Source organism: Urocitellus parryii, chromosome 12 (assembly GCF_045843805.1).
Source record: "Urocitellus parryii isolate mUroPar1 chromosome 12, mUroPar1.hap1, whole genome shotgun sequence".
NCBI classification, from domain to species: Eukaryota; Metazoa; Chordata; class Mammalia; order Rodentia; family Sciuridae; genus Urocitellus; species Urocitellus parryii.
In genome coordinates this window covers 15,869,955-15,881,962 of record NC_135542.1, presented here as the reverse complement: position 1 = coordinate 15,881,962, position 12,008 = coordinate 15,869,955, and the positions used below count along the sequence as shown (strand labels likewise).

General features: G+C 50.8%; 1 pseudogene; it reads left to right on the top strand.

Moving 5' to 3' along the window:
- The first annotated feature begins 5,475 nt into the window (after nt 1-5,475).
- Nucleotides 5,476-11,150, top strand: LOC144249850 (potassium channel subfamily K member 9-like; annotated as a pseudogene).
- The last annotated feature ends 858 nt before the right edge of the window (nt 11,151-12,008 follow it).

Sequence of the window (12,008 nt, the reverse complement as noted above, 5' to 3'; positions counted from 1 at the left end):
AAAGCAATGTGCGGCAGAAACGTCTTTGGAGTTTGGATTTTGGCCCCTCATGCTGGAGACATGCAGGCTGATGCCTGCTCGACGGTAATGGAAGTGGCTGCAGCTCCCAGTGACCAGCAGGACCTGCAGAAAACCGCACTGCTGAGCCCTGGCGTTCAGTAGGAAAGGTGCATTAGACACATCCTTGACTTTCAGTATTTTTTATGATGCCGATTTATTGGGAGACAAGCTCATCACACACTGAGGACTCTATATTCTGTGGAGAACAAGGACACAAAAATCCTTGAGGCGTTTTGGACTGAAGAGCAGGGCTTAGAGTCAGGAGACCTGGGAATGGATCTGCTCACTACAGTGCATTTGCTAAATCAGGTTTTACGTAACTGTGTGCTGGATTCTGGGCTGTTTGGGCCACCTGTCTTCTGACAGGGCTTGATACATGTAGCACCTCCAGAGGAGACCCGCCCTCCATTCCGATTTCTGGAGGTCGATTGGAAGATGCATTTAATTTATATTTAGCATACTTATCCATCCTGTAGGAGTTGAATTGGCCAGTTTACTCTTTGTTATGTTGGTATTTTGTCTTTTTTTTGTCCCCCAGTTTCTCTATTACAGGTTTCTTTTGCGGTAAGTAGATATTTTCTAGGATGTCTTTCTGATTTCTTTGTTGTTTCTTTATTATATTTTTTTGAATTATTTTCTCAGCAATTGTCCTGGGGATTACAAATGAGAAACTGCATTTTGAAAAAAATCAGTTTGGGATGATACCATCTTCATGGCTTATAAAATTTTGTTCCAATATAGCTTCCTTTCTTCTTTTATACTGTTATTGTCTTATATTTATGCACTGACTTATTCTTTATAAGTAGTAACCTTTTAAAATTAGGAGAAAGGGCTACAAATAAAACACATTAATACTTTCATCAAATTATCTGTGTAGTTACCTTTCCAGCACCCTTTTTCTTTGTATGAATTTGAGTCACTGAAGAGAGTCCTTTCATGCCTTGTAAGGGTAGGTCTGCTAGCAATGAATGTTTAGTTTGTGTTTATCTGGGAATGTCTCAGTTTTTCTTTAGTTTTGGAAAGACAGTTTAGCTGGATATAGAATTCTTATTGACACAAATTCACTTTCCTTACTCTGAACGTGTCATCTCTTTGCCTTCTGGGCTCTGGATTGGGTCAGGAGGAGGAGGTGGGGTCACCTCTTCTGAAGAAGAGGGCCATTGCCAGGAAGAGAGGTCTGGATCCTGCCAGGCACAAGGCTTAGGAAGTGACCTACCTTAGGGTGTGTGATGGTGCCTGTTCTGGCCACTACATCAGCACACAGCCTGAAGACAGCTAAGCAGAGATTTCCATCCTCATTCTGCTCCTGAAGTTTTTCCATTCCTGTGCAACAAGAGCAAGTTGAGCAATCTCCCCGTTTCTTCAAGTAGAAAATGGAAGCCATCATCTCTAGCAATTGAGTGCACGAGAGAAGACAGATCTCACTGGTGCTAGGACCCCGTTTTCAGGAAAGGGGGTACAAAAGGTTCCCAAATTTTAAATCTTGCCCAAGTCCTAGCACTTAATTGGCTTCTGGTCTTTGCATGTGAGAAGAATAAAATCTCCCGGACCATAAACAGCATGCCTTTGGCAAAAACTCAAATGGTTATTAGCAACAGAAACAAATTGGCGTCCAACAGATTCCCTGTATGATCTACTGAGGTGATGAAGTTATGTTGTACCTACTCGAAGTTGATGAAGAATGAAAAGAGTCATTCATGGAGAACTTTTATTGGCAGCAGAACAGCAAAAGCATTCTATTTTCTTAGAAGTGAAAAGGCAGGTGTGTAACTGCTTTCAAACAGCCTGCTCTCAGCTGTGGAAGATGTATTTTCTGAGTCCTTTTCCTAAATACACCAAAATGCTCTTGGGGCTGCCTCCTGAGCAGTGGAATTGTGAGCAACTTTTCCTGGTTCTTCATATTATTAAAAAAACTTTGCAGTTCTCTTCAGTGAGCAAGTATTATTCCTACAATCAGCAAAATTACTAAGTGGAAAAATCTAAAAAGTCAAAAATAAAGGGAAGTGGATAGATGTCTAGGAGATAAATTCATCAGGATTTGATTGGCAAGGATTTTCCATTTCTTGTCTTGCATTTCTTGATCTTTGCAAGGTTAGGTGACTCGCCCAAGGTCACACAGCTGAGCCACAGAGGAGGTGCCACTGGGACCCAGGTCTGCTGTATCTGTTATTATAATTGTGACCCCACACTTCCCCTTGGCAATACCAGCCTGCCCCTTGCTGCTGGTTCCTGATGATGGCAGTTGATGGGAATTGGCAGTGACAGATGCAGAAGAGTCCACCCCAGCAGCTGTCACCCTTGACTTTTTTGGGAAGGGTAACAAGGGCAATGCTCTGGTTGGGCACAATTTTCTCCCTGGGGTCTGGTGCCAAGCAGCTTAAACCTGTAGGTATTTGTTTCAGGGGGACTGCGTGGCCACCCCTGGAGGTCCATCTGACTTCCGCCTCCCAGCAGGTTCAGAAGGGGCTCTGACCCCACTTCCAGTTCACAGGTGGCCCTGGAGCCCCTTCAACATGAGCCTGCTCTAGGGGTGCTTCTCCCCGTGTTCTTCCTTGGCACGGGCAGAGCCCGAGACCCAGCCACACAGGAGACAGGTGCAGGGCTGCTCCTGTGCCCCAGGCCTCCCTGGGCCTCTGGCAGCCCGGCTGCTGCTTTCGTTAAGGGGCTCTGCGGAAATGGGCTGCAGCCAGCTCCCATTTGTGGAATTGGTCGCCGGTGGGGTAAGGTGCCATGCGGCTCTTCTCCCCAGTGCTGGGAGGCTGGACAGGGCCTTTCTCTTCTCCTCCAGTGCTGACCCCAGCAGGCACCTTGCCCGTTGGAGCCTCTGAGCAGCAGCCTCTGCGCCTCAGCTTCTTGTCTGAGCTGGGGACACTGAGCCCCGTGGCACCGTGATGACCAATATGCCCTCTGCTGGCCACACAGCTGGCCTTACCTGAGAACAGTGCTCACGCCCACCTGGCTGACATTTGTTATGCACTTAAATGAATGGAAAATGAACCCCAACCATTAACGACCTTTATTGAGATTCTACTCATGGGGGGACATGGCAGTGAATCCAATGGGCCTCGCTGGGCTGGCCCTCGCTTGCCTGGCCCTCGCTGCCCATAAGCTGGTTGCTCACCCTGGCCTCTCAGGGTGCTGAATGGAGGGGATGTTCCAGCTGGTGACCTCTCTCCAGCTCTGTGCTAGTCATCTCCTGTGCCCACGCAGTGCCCCTTAGACAGGGCCCAGAAACTCTCTGGTAGGCACAGGACTCAGGTTTTCAGAGGGTCCCTGTGCCCTGGGGAGGAGCCCAGGAGGGCCTGGCAGGCCTCAGCTAACATCTTTATGACTTGCCAGCCACTGACCTCACCCAAAGACCCCTCCCCTCCCTTTACTCAGGGCACAATGGCCTGGGCAGGGGACAGCAGAGAGTGCGCCTCACCTGGCCAGCTGACAAAATGAGTGTCCTTCAGTATGTGAAGTCCTGGGTCTGTTTGCTGCCATCCAACTGAAACATGCGCTGTCCTCGCAGACGTGGAATGGGCTCAGTCGAGCGCGCCCCGGGCCTGGTGGCATCCTTTCAGGCCAGACACTTACCCTGCTGGGTGCAGGTTCTCTCTCAGCCCTTCCTGTAGGACAGGAGGTCCTCGGTGCAAGTGGTCACCCAGGCACTTGCTGGGAAGGCAGAGTTCACCCCCCTGCCCCACAACCTGTACTATGGCCAGATCCGGTGCCCCGGCCCAGGGAACGGTGAAGTGTGGGGCGGGGCTTCAGAAGCCTCAACGCTGCTCCTGCCCTTTGTTTTGACCACCAGCTCTGCTGAGGGGGCAGACTTCGATGGTCCAACTCTTCTGCTATGGAGACTGATGCCTTGGCTTCCCTGCCCCACTCACTTCACAGAGGCACATGAGGCCTGGTGGGAGGCCCCCAAGGGCCCACTGGGGGCTCAGATCCTGTGGGCCTGGAGCTCCTCTGGGAACGTGGAGGAAGATGGGGAGAACCCTCGTGAACTTGGGCCCCGAGAGGGTAGAAATCTGTCCTGTGATGGGGGCAGGCCCAGTCCATCCACCCAGCGGGTTCTTCTAGCTTGGCTGGGATTCAGATCCTGAGTTCACTTGGCACTGAGTCCTGGCTCTTCTGATCCAACAGATCTTTCCAGTAAGAATTCCCTGCCACATGCTCCAGGTAAATTAAACCTAAGGGAGAACAATAAAGACATACTATAAATTTGTTTTCACTTAAAAAAAAAAAAAGAAAAAAGAAAGTTCTGAAGATGAAGCTATCAGGGCTGGGGTTGTGGCTCCGTGGTAGAGTGCTCGCCCAGCATGTGCAAGGCCCTGGGTTTGAGCCTCAGCACCACATAAACAAAACCAAACCCAAAATAAAGATCTTGTGTCCAACTACAACTAAAAGATGAATAGTTAAGAAAATAAAGAAACCCAAACTATCAATTATTACCTATTGAGTATTTGGCCCTAGCTCGATTTAAAATTTACTTATTCTACCAGAGACTTTTCAAAATGTCAGTCAAGTATCACATCTTCCCCACGCACCTTTTTGGTAGGGTTTCTTCTTTTTTGTTGTTTGTTTTCTGGTGAGGCATGGAGAGGGAAGAAGAGAATGGAAGAGTCCAAGGAGATCTTTCCTGGGAATGGAGGGAGCTGCAGGAACAGGTAGGTCTCTGCGGAGGTCCTTGTCCATCTGGAAAGGATGGGCACCTGGCCTACAAGTGAGAGCAGGGACCCAGGTCTAGATCCCAGATCAGAGTACCTGAAGACACCACGCTTAGCCCAAGGCAAGGAGTATCTTCTCAGCCATGCTAGAGAGAACACTGCCCACCTTGCTAAAGGCTTCCCCTCTCCCTGGAGCAGCGAGTTAGCCAACAAAGTATTTCAGCTCAGCTCCTGAGCTGTGTGGTTCCCTCCATGGTGGTCGTGATTTTTATTGTCAGCTTTTGTCTATGCCAAGATTTCATGGACTGATGGTAGTTCTGGGGAGAAAGCTGACCACGGACACGTGCTCGTCTACGGAGAAGATTAGAGAACTTCCCTGGGACTCCTAGGTCCTGGGTGCGGTCCCAGGTGGATGCCCAGGCTGCTGGGGCCCCTAGCGCTGCGTTTCTGCAGCTGTCCAAACGCCCGCCAGAGGGCGCACTCGCACCTCTGGTGGCCGAGGGGCCGAATTCTGCAGGCGCCTCCTCTTTGCGCCTTCGCCCGCCCGGGCTCAACCTCTGTGCGCCTTCCCCAGTTGCAAACTCCCGGGAGGGCAGGGGCGGTCCCAGCCTCAGATCCTCAGGCGGGGCAGGGGTGCGCTCCCTGCCCTCCCATCCGCCTCTCGGGACCCCCTCCCCACGCCCCGTCCCCTGCCCCGCCCCAGGCCGCCCTCAGGACAGAGGAGGAGGAAGGACAAGGTTCTTATTAGCTCCTGGCAGAAATGCGTGCGCTGCAGCTTGAGCGTGAGAAGTCTGGTAGGTCCGTTTCCTCCCCAAGAGACACAATGGGAGAAAGCTCAAGGGAACCCAAGTTCTTTTGGGAGATTAACAATAAAAAAGCATATGAAGAAGTTCTTGTTCATTAAATAAAACACGAAACCTGCCAGCTTTTCCTTCCAACCGCAGAGGCCAGACCTGTCGATCAGCCACGGAGGGCCTTCCTGGCTCTGGGGACAGCGAGGTGGTACTTGGGGCCAGACTGCCCAGCGGGCCTGGGGTCCCCACAGGGAGAAAGTCACCGGGACGTCTCTGTGCTCTTTGTGAAATGGGGCCACCGATCCCGGAAGGGGCGCCTCTGTGGCCCTGTGCAGGGCAGGGCCACCGTGGCCACGTGGGGCAGTGCTCTCTTGCCGCCTTGGTCTGTGCATCTGCGAAATGGAGCCAAGGGCCATTCTCACCTCATAGGGGTGGAGCGAGGCGAAGGGGCGGGGAGAGGACTGGTCAGTAGGGAGACTTGGGAGCCTGGGCGTTTGCCGATGTCTCTCCCTTCTTCCATGTCTGGAGCACGTGTAAGCTCTGTTGAAGACAAATGATGGTCTGTTTTGTCTTGTTGTATTTGGCCTATGTTTCAGAATGTTTAATTAGACACTAATTAAATTTCACATTTTAAAAATCCATATTTCCAGCTTCTCTTTACAACTCAGGAAATGGGGCCATCTCAGTCCACAGTCTTAGCTGCTGGGCGGGGAGCAGCTGCTCTTTGACAGGATCTGGCTGCCCAGCTGGCCACTGTCTACCACAGACTGGTCACCTCCCGGATCCACATGCCCCCTCAGATCTGATGTGGGCTGTAAGGAACCACATGAGATGCAGGGGGCAGGGGACACAGAAGGCTTTGTTGGCAACATTGTGATTCTTCCTAGGAAGGCGAAGGTATTAGGACATGCACTCCTGGTTGAGTATTAATTATAATCAAAACACTGTCCTCCATACCAACAAACCAAAAAAAAAAAAAAAAACACAACCACCACAACAAAAACCACAACAAAACAAATAAAAAAAACCCCATATAGTCTGAAGCTTGATTTATTGGGAGATAGAGTGGAACATTCTGTGAATAGGGCTGACTGTTGGACGGGCTCGGACACAAGTGGAATAGCTTCTGTATCTTGTTATATCAGGGACAATTTCCTCCGATTGGGGGTTATACTTATGATGGTGAAATGACTGCAGTAGCTCCAGATCTCACACTCTGGCACCCTTCAAGCTCTGACAGGAAAGAATAAAACTTTATTCCAGCAAAAATCTCAATGATTCAGGCTTTGACTAGTGACCCTGAATTCAGGGCTTGACTGTTCTAGGCATTCTGTTCCCTGGCACCAATGGGCTGGAGGAGACTGCCACCACCCCTTCTGACACCAGGTTCCCTGGGAGGTTACAGTAAACATGACCAAAGAGGAGGCTACAGGAGGGAGGTGATCCACAGTCACTAAGGTGGTGGTCGGACCCGACGTGGGACGTTGATCTTGTTACTCGACTACCCTTCCTTGCAGGGGAGACTCAGAGCAGGGCTTGAGGGCTTCTGGGGAGACAGTGGGGACGTCAGGGAAGGCATTCTGAGCCAAGCTCAGACACGAGTGGAGCTTGCCACCTGCATGTGGGTAGTGGTGGGCATTCCCAAGTAGAAGGAAAAGGGTGAGCCAGGTGGAGCACCAAGCCCTACCGCCACACAGCTCTGGAGCCCACACTACGCTCCGCGCTTGGCCAATGCCAAGTGTGTGGAAGTCTGGAACCACCACCTACCGCCAGGTGCGGGTGGGCCTCGTTGCCAGGGGCAGGAAGGAGCCGGGGACAGTTCTTGAACACTGGTAGGTCAGGGGTGAGGCTGGTTGCAGCCCGTCTTTGTCCATATGGAGGGCCTACAGGCCAGTCACAGCCTCTTTAAAGGAAATGCTGCTCAGAGGGGAGCAAGGCCAGGCAGCTTTTCCTACCCAGTGGCTTGTCCACTGCTGGGAAATCTCACCTAAGCCAGCAGGAGCAGGATCTTCTGGCCACAGTGGGTCCTAAGGAAAGCCCCAGACACAACAGAAATGAGTCCAATTACCCTCCTTGGCCTCTCCTCCCCCCATGGGTAGAGTTGGGGGAAAGCAAAGTGAGGTGTGGCACCTGGGGACCAGCCACCAGGACCTGTAGAGAGCTCTGTGGTATGACTCCTGATGGGCAGGGTCCTCCTTTCCTTTGATCTCCCCCTGGGGCTGCCCATTGGATGGATCAAGTGGAAACTAGAGAGCAGGGGGACAGTTTGGACAGCAGGGTAGAGTGCAGGGTGGAGGTAGGTGCCTGGGTGGGGGTGGAGGTGGGGCACCTGGGTGGGGGAGGATGCCTGCACATCCTCATTCTCCTAGAAGGCCTTGCAAGTTCTGCAACTCATCTCTCATTTTAGAGGAAGTGGTCCTGTTCTCAGACCACTGGGCTCCTATGGAATTTGTTAGCATTCAAGGGCCCTGAACTTGGGTGGTTCTGGTCTCCCATGCTTTCTTGTGCATCTCACTAAGGCATCAGTGTAATGGACCTGGACCAGCGAGATGAACTGTGAGGTGTCAACATGAACAGGTTCTTCCATTCTGTAATACAATAGCAGCAGGATGAACACAGCCCTGAGATGGGATGTGCAGGTGTACTGCTGTCCAGATTGTGTAAAGGCAAACAGTTCTGATCTTATTTACTGATAGGGATGGGAGTGGAGGAGCCTGGCCCTTGATGTGTGCAATCTTGACCCCGAAAATGCTGCGATTTCTTCCAGTAAAGACATTACATCCAGAACTCTTAGCATTGCCATTTAAGTTTCTAACAATTTCCTGTTATTCTCCAACATCCATCTGGCTTTTGTATCAGCTCTACAGGTGACTATGTGGAATACAGTGGGATTCCCACCTGCATTTTTTATATTTACCTACTTGTTTACCACTATGCATCTCATTCTTTCCTGAAGACCTAAATTTCCATCTGGTATCCTCCCTGCTTGCACAGAACAACTTCCTTCTGTAGTCATGCCATGCAGATTTGCTGGTAATAAATTATCCCAGTTTTAAAAATTTGAAAATGTCTTCATTTTGCTTTCATTCCTGAAGGTAATTTTTTTGCATATAGAATTCTGAGTTTAAGAATCTCAGTGTGATTCCACTGTTTGCCAGCCTCCATTGTTCACAGTTAGAAGTCAGTAGATGCCTACTGTGTATTGGACTAGCTGCTCTTTATTCTCACCAAACCCACCCAGAAACATTGCTATTATTTGTGTCAGATGAAGACACCTGGGTTGGGAGGAGTTCTCTGGGTCCATGGTAAGGAAGCTGGTTGAGTGACAATGATCATGTGACTGGGGGAACATAAGCAAAGCCTTCCTTGACAGGTCAGGTCTTGAGATGGAAGACCAGGTCTATCCTCCGAACTCTGAGTCTGAATACTGTGCATGACCCAGGTTTTCTTCTGGGCAATATTCATCCCAGAACTTGAGCTACAACCTACTGGGTTCTGAGGTTCTTCTTCTCATATTGGGCAGATCATATCCTGGCTTGGACATTGCCACTGACTATAGGTGACCCTAACCAGCAACCTTACCTTTCTAGATCCATCATCCTCATGCTGAACAGGAGCAAATAAAATAGAGGCCCGACTTTGCCTGGCTACAGCAGGGCATCAGTGAATGGCATGCTGCACAGTTCCAGCGGGAGTTTCCAAAGCTCCTGCACATGGAGGGCCTTCGAGGCCACATTCCTATCAAGGCCACATTCACACAGTGGTGCAGAAGTACTCATGCCTCCATCAGAGGAATATTTTACCTTTTTAAGTATTATCTAGGCATGGGGGGTACAGCAATGACCAAAACAGATGAAGGCCTCCTCCCCATGGCATTGTGCCGCAGTCTGCATCACCTCTCTCCATTCTAATTCTTACTCTTAGCCTCACTCTAGGAGGCTGAAAACTCTGGGCTCAAATCCCAATTCTGAAGAAGCCAACCTACCCTACTTAAGTCACTAACCCAGATTTCTTGTCAGCAGTGTGGGCATCATTAGGCCCGTTTTCTAGGGCGACTAGGAGGTTAGGCTGGGGTGACATGCGTTACAGGCATCTGTATGGTTCCTGCCAGGTGGCAGTGATTCTTTTAATATTCCCTTTTCTTAGGGATCGACCCGTCATGAGAATACTTCATTTTCTCCCTTGGTTTTGGTATTTGTACACTTTTCTTAGTAGTTAGATATGCTTTTTTCTTCTTCTTTTAAAAACCTTTGCTTTGAGAATACTGAAATGCCCCATATACCCTTCCAGTGTCACATCACTAGTGACATATCCTGGTTGATTCTCCTCAGTCCTGGGTCACAGTATAGGTTGAACATCCCTTAACCAAAATGCTTGGGACCAGAGGTGTTCGGGGTTTGGAATCTTCTCAGATATTGGGATATTTGCATGTATGCAATGAGATATCTTAGCCTACCCAGGAAATTCATATTTTCTATACTTTATACACTTAGGCTGAATTTTATATAATATTTTAAGTGACTACAAATGAAACAAAGTCTCATCATGTGCAGTTTTCTACTTGTGGCATTGCGTTAGCTCTCCAAATTTTGGACCATGGAGCATTTGGATTTCAGTTTTGGATTAGGGATGCTTGACCTATGCTCCAAGTCCCCTCCCTACTGAAATTCCTCCAACCCCCCACACCCCAACCCTTCCGTTGCTTAAACAAACCTTTCCTTGTCCCTTTAGGGTGTGGGCCAACCTCCTCCCAAACAGAGTATCCCAGACCCCAGTACAGGCGAACGGCACAGGGCCTCTCCTGACTGTCGCTCTGCTCTTCCCACCCCTCCTGCAGGTTACGGACACGCGGCACCTGGCACCGACGCTGGCAAGGCCTTCTGCATGTTCTACGCTGTGCTGGGCATCCCCCTGACGCTGGTCATGTTCCAGAGCCTGGGCGAGCGCATGAACACCTTTGTGTGCTACCTGCTGAAACGCATCAAGAAGTGCTGCGGCATGCGCAACACCGAGGTGTCCATGGAGAACATGGTGACCGTGGGCTTCTTCTCCTGCATGGGCACGCTGTGCATCGGGGCGGCAGCCTTCTCCCAGTGCGAGGAGTGGAGCTTCTTCCACGCCTACTACTACTGCTTCATCACCTTGACGACCATCGGATTCGGGGACTACGTGGCGCTGCAGACCAAGGGTGCCCTGCAGAGGAAGCCTTTCTACGTGGCCTTCAGCTTCACGTACATCCTGGTGGGGCTGACCGTCATCGGAGCCTTCCTCAACCTGGTGGTCCTCCGCTTCCTGACCATGAACAGCGACGAAGAGCAGCCTCCGGAGCTGGAAGGTGGGGAGCCGGCCCCCGACAACCGCAACAGCGTGGTGGCGGCCCGCACGACGGCGCCGCAGGAGCGAGGGCGGCGAGCTGCAGTCGGTGGTGTGCTCCTGCGCCTGCTAGGATCCCCAGGCTCCGCCGAGCGTCAGTGCCAAGCTCGCGCCCCCCACCTTGCGCGCCATCTCCTACAAGATGGAGGAGATCTCGCCGAGCACCCTGAAGAACAGCCTCCTGCCGTCTCCGCTCAGCTCCGTCTCGCCTGGGTTGCACAGCTTCAAGGACAACCACAGGCTGATGCGCCGCAGGAAGTCCGTCTAAGTGTGGGGAGGGAAGGATCGGAAGTCATTGTCATGTGGATGTAAGTTCCATTGGCTCAACTCGTCTTTCCTCCTTGTTTATTTATTACTACCTTTCGTTATGATTACAGTCATCACCATTCCTTTCTCTCCTCCCTCCTTTCTCGGTTTCATTTTCTTCCCCACCTTTCCAGCCAGGCAGAGCTGTCCAAAGGGAAGATAAAGGCCCATCCTTCTCTGAAACTCGCATCTGAGCATGAAGCATGGATTTCTTCCTTCCTCCCCAGCAAAGTATGCCTTATATTCCCCTCCCCCGCCCTGCCCCCTTTCTCCGGGGTGGCTTTTCTAGGACAGGTGTGAGACCAAGAGTACGGAGACAGAGCTGAGGCTACCCAGCCCGAAGTGGCTCACCAAGCCGAGAGCCTTTGACTGCCGCCCCTAGAGGCCTGTCTCACTAACTCTCTCTTTTCCTCCCGAGGACTGGGTGGCTGTGTCTGCGTGTGCAGTGTGAGCGTGTGTGCCTCTATGTGCAGGTGGACCGGGTGACCAGATGGGAAGTGTCAGGTTCATTTTTCCACTCCCCTCACTCATGTTTTGTTGGTAACCTGCTTTGGGCTGCTTCCAAACAGAAAGGAAAGACAAAACCCAAGAGGTTTTTAATCATCTTGCCAAATCCAGCATGTTCCATGAGCAGCCTTGACCCCAGGTGTGCCACCACCATAGGTTCTAAGTTATTCTATTAACTTTTTTTCAGGGGGTGGGTGGGCAAGAAGACATGGATCATTTTAGCTTGCCAGTTTAAAAATCTGAAAAGCATGCACCTTGTGAAACTGGTATGCATTATCAACAGAAGTAGCAATGGAATGACCAAAAGCCCCCA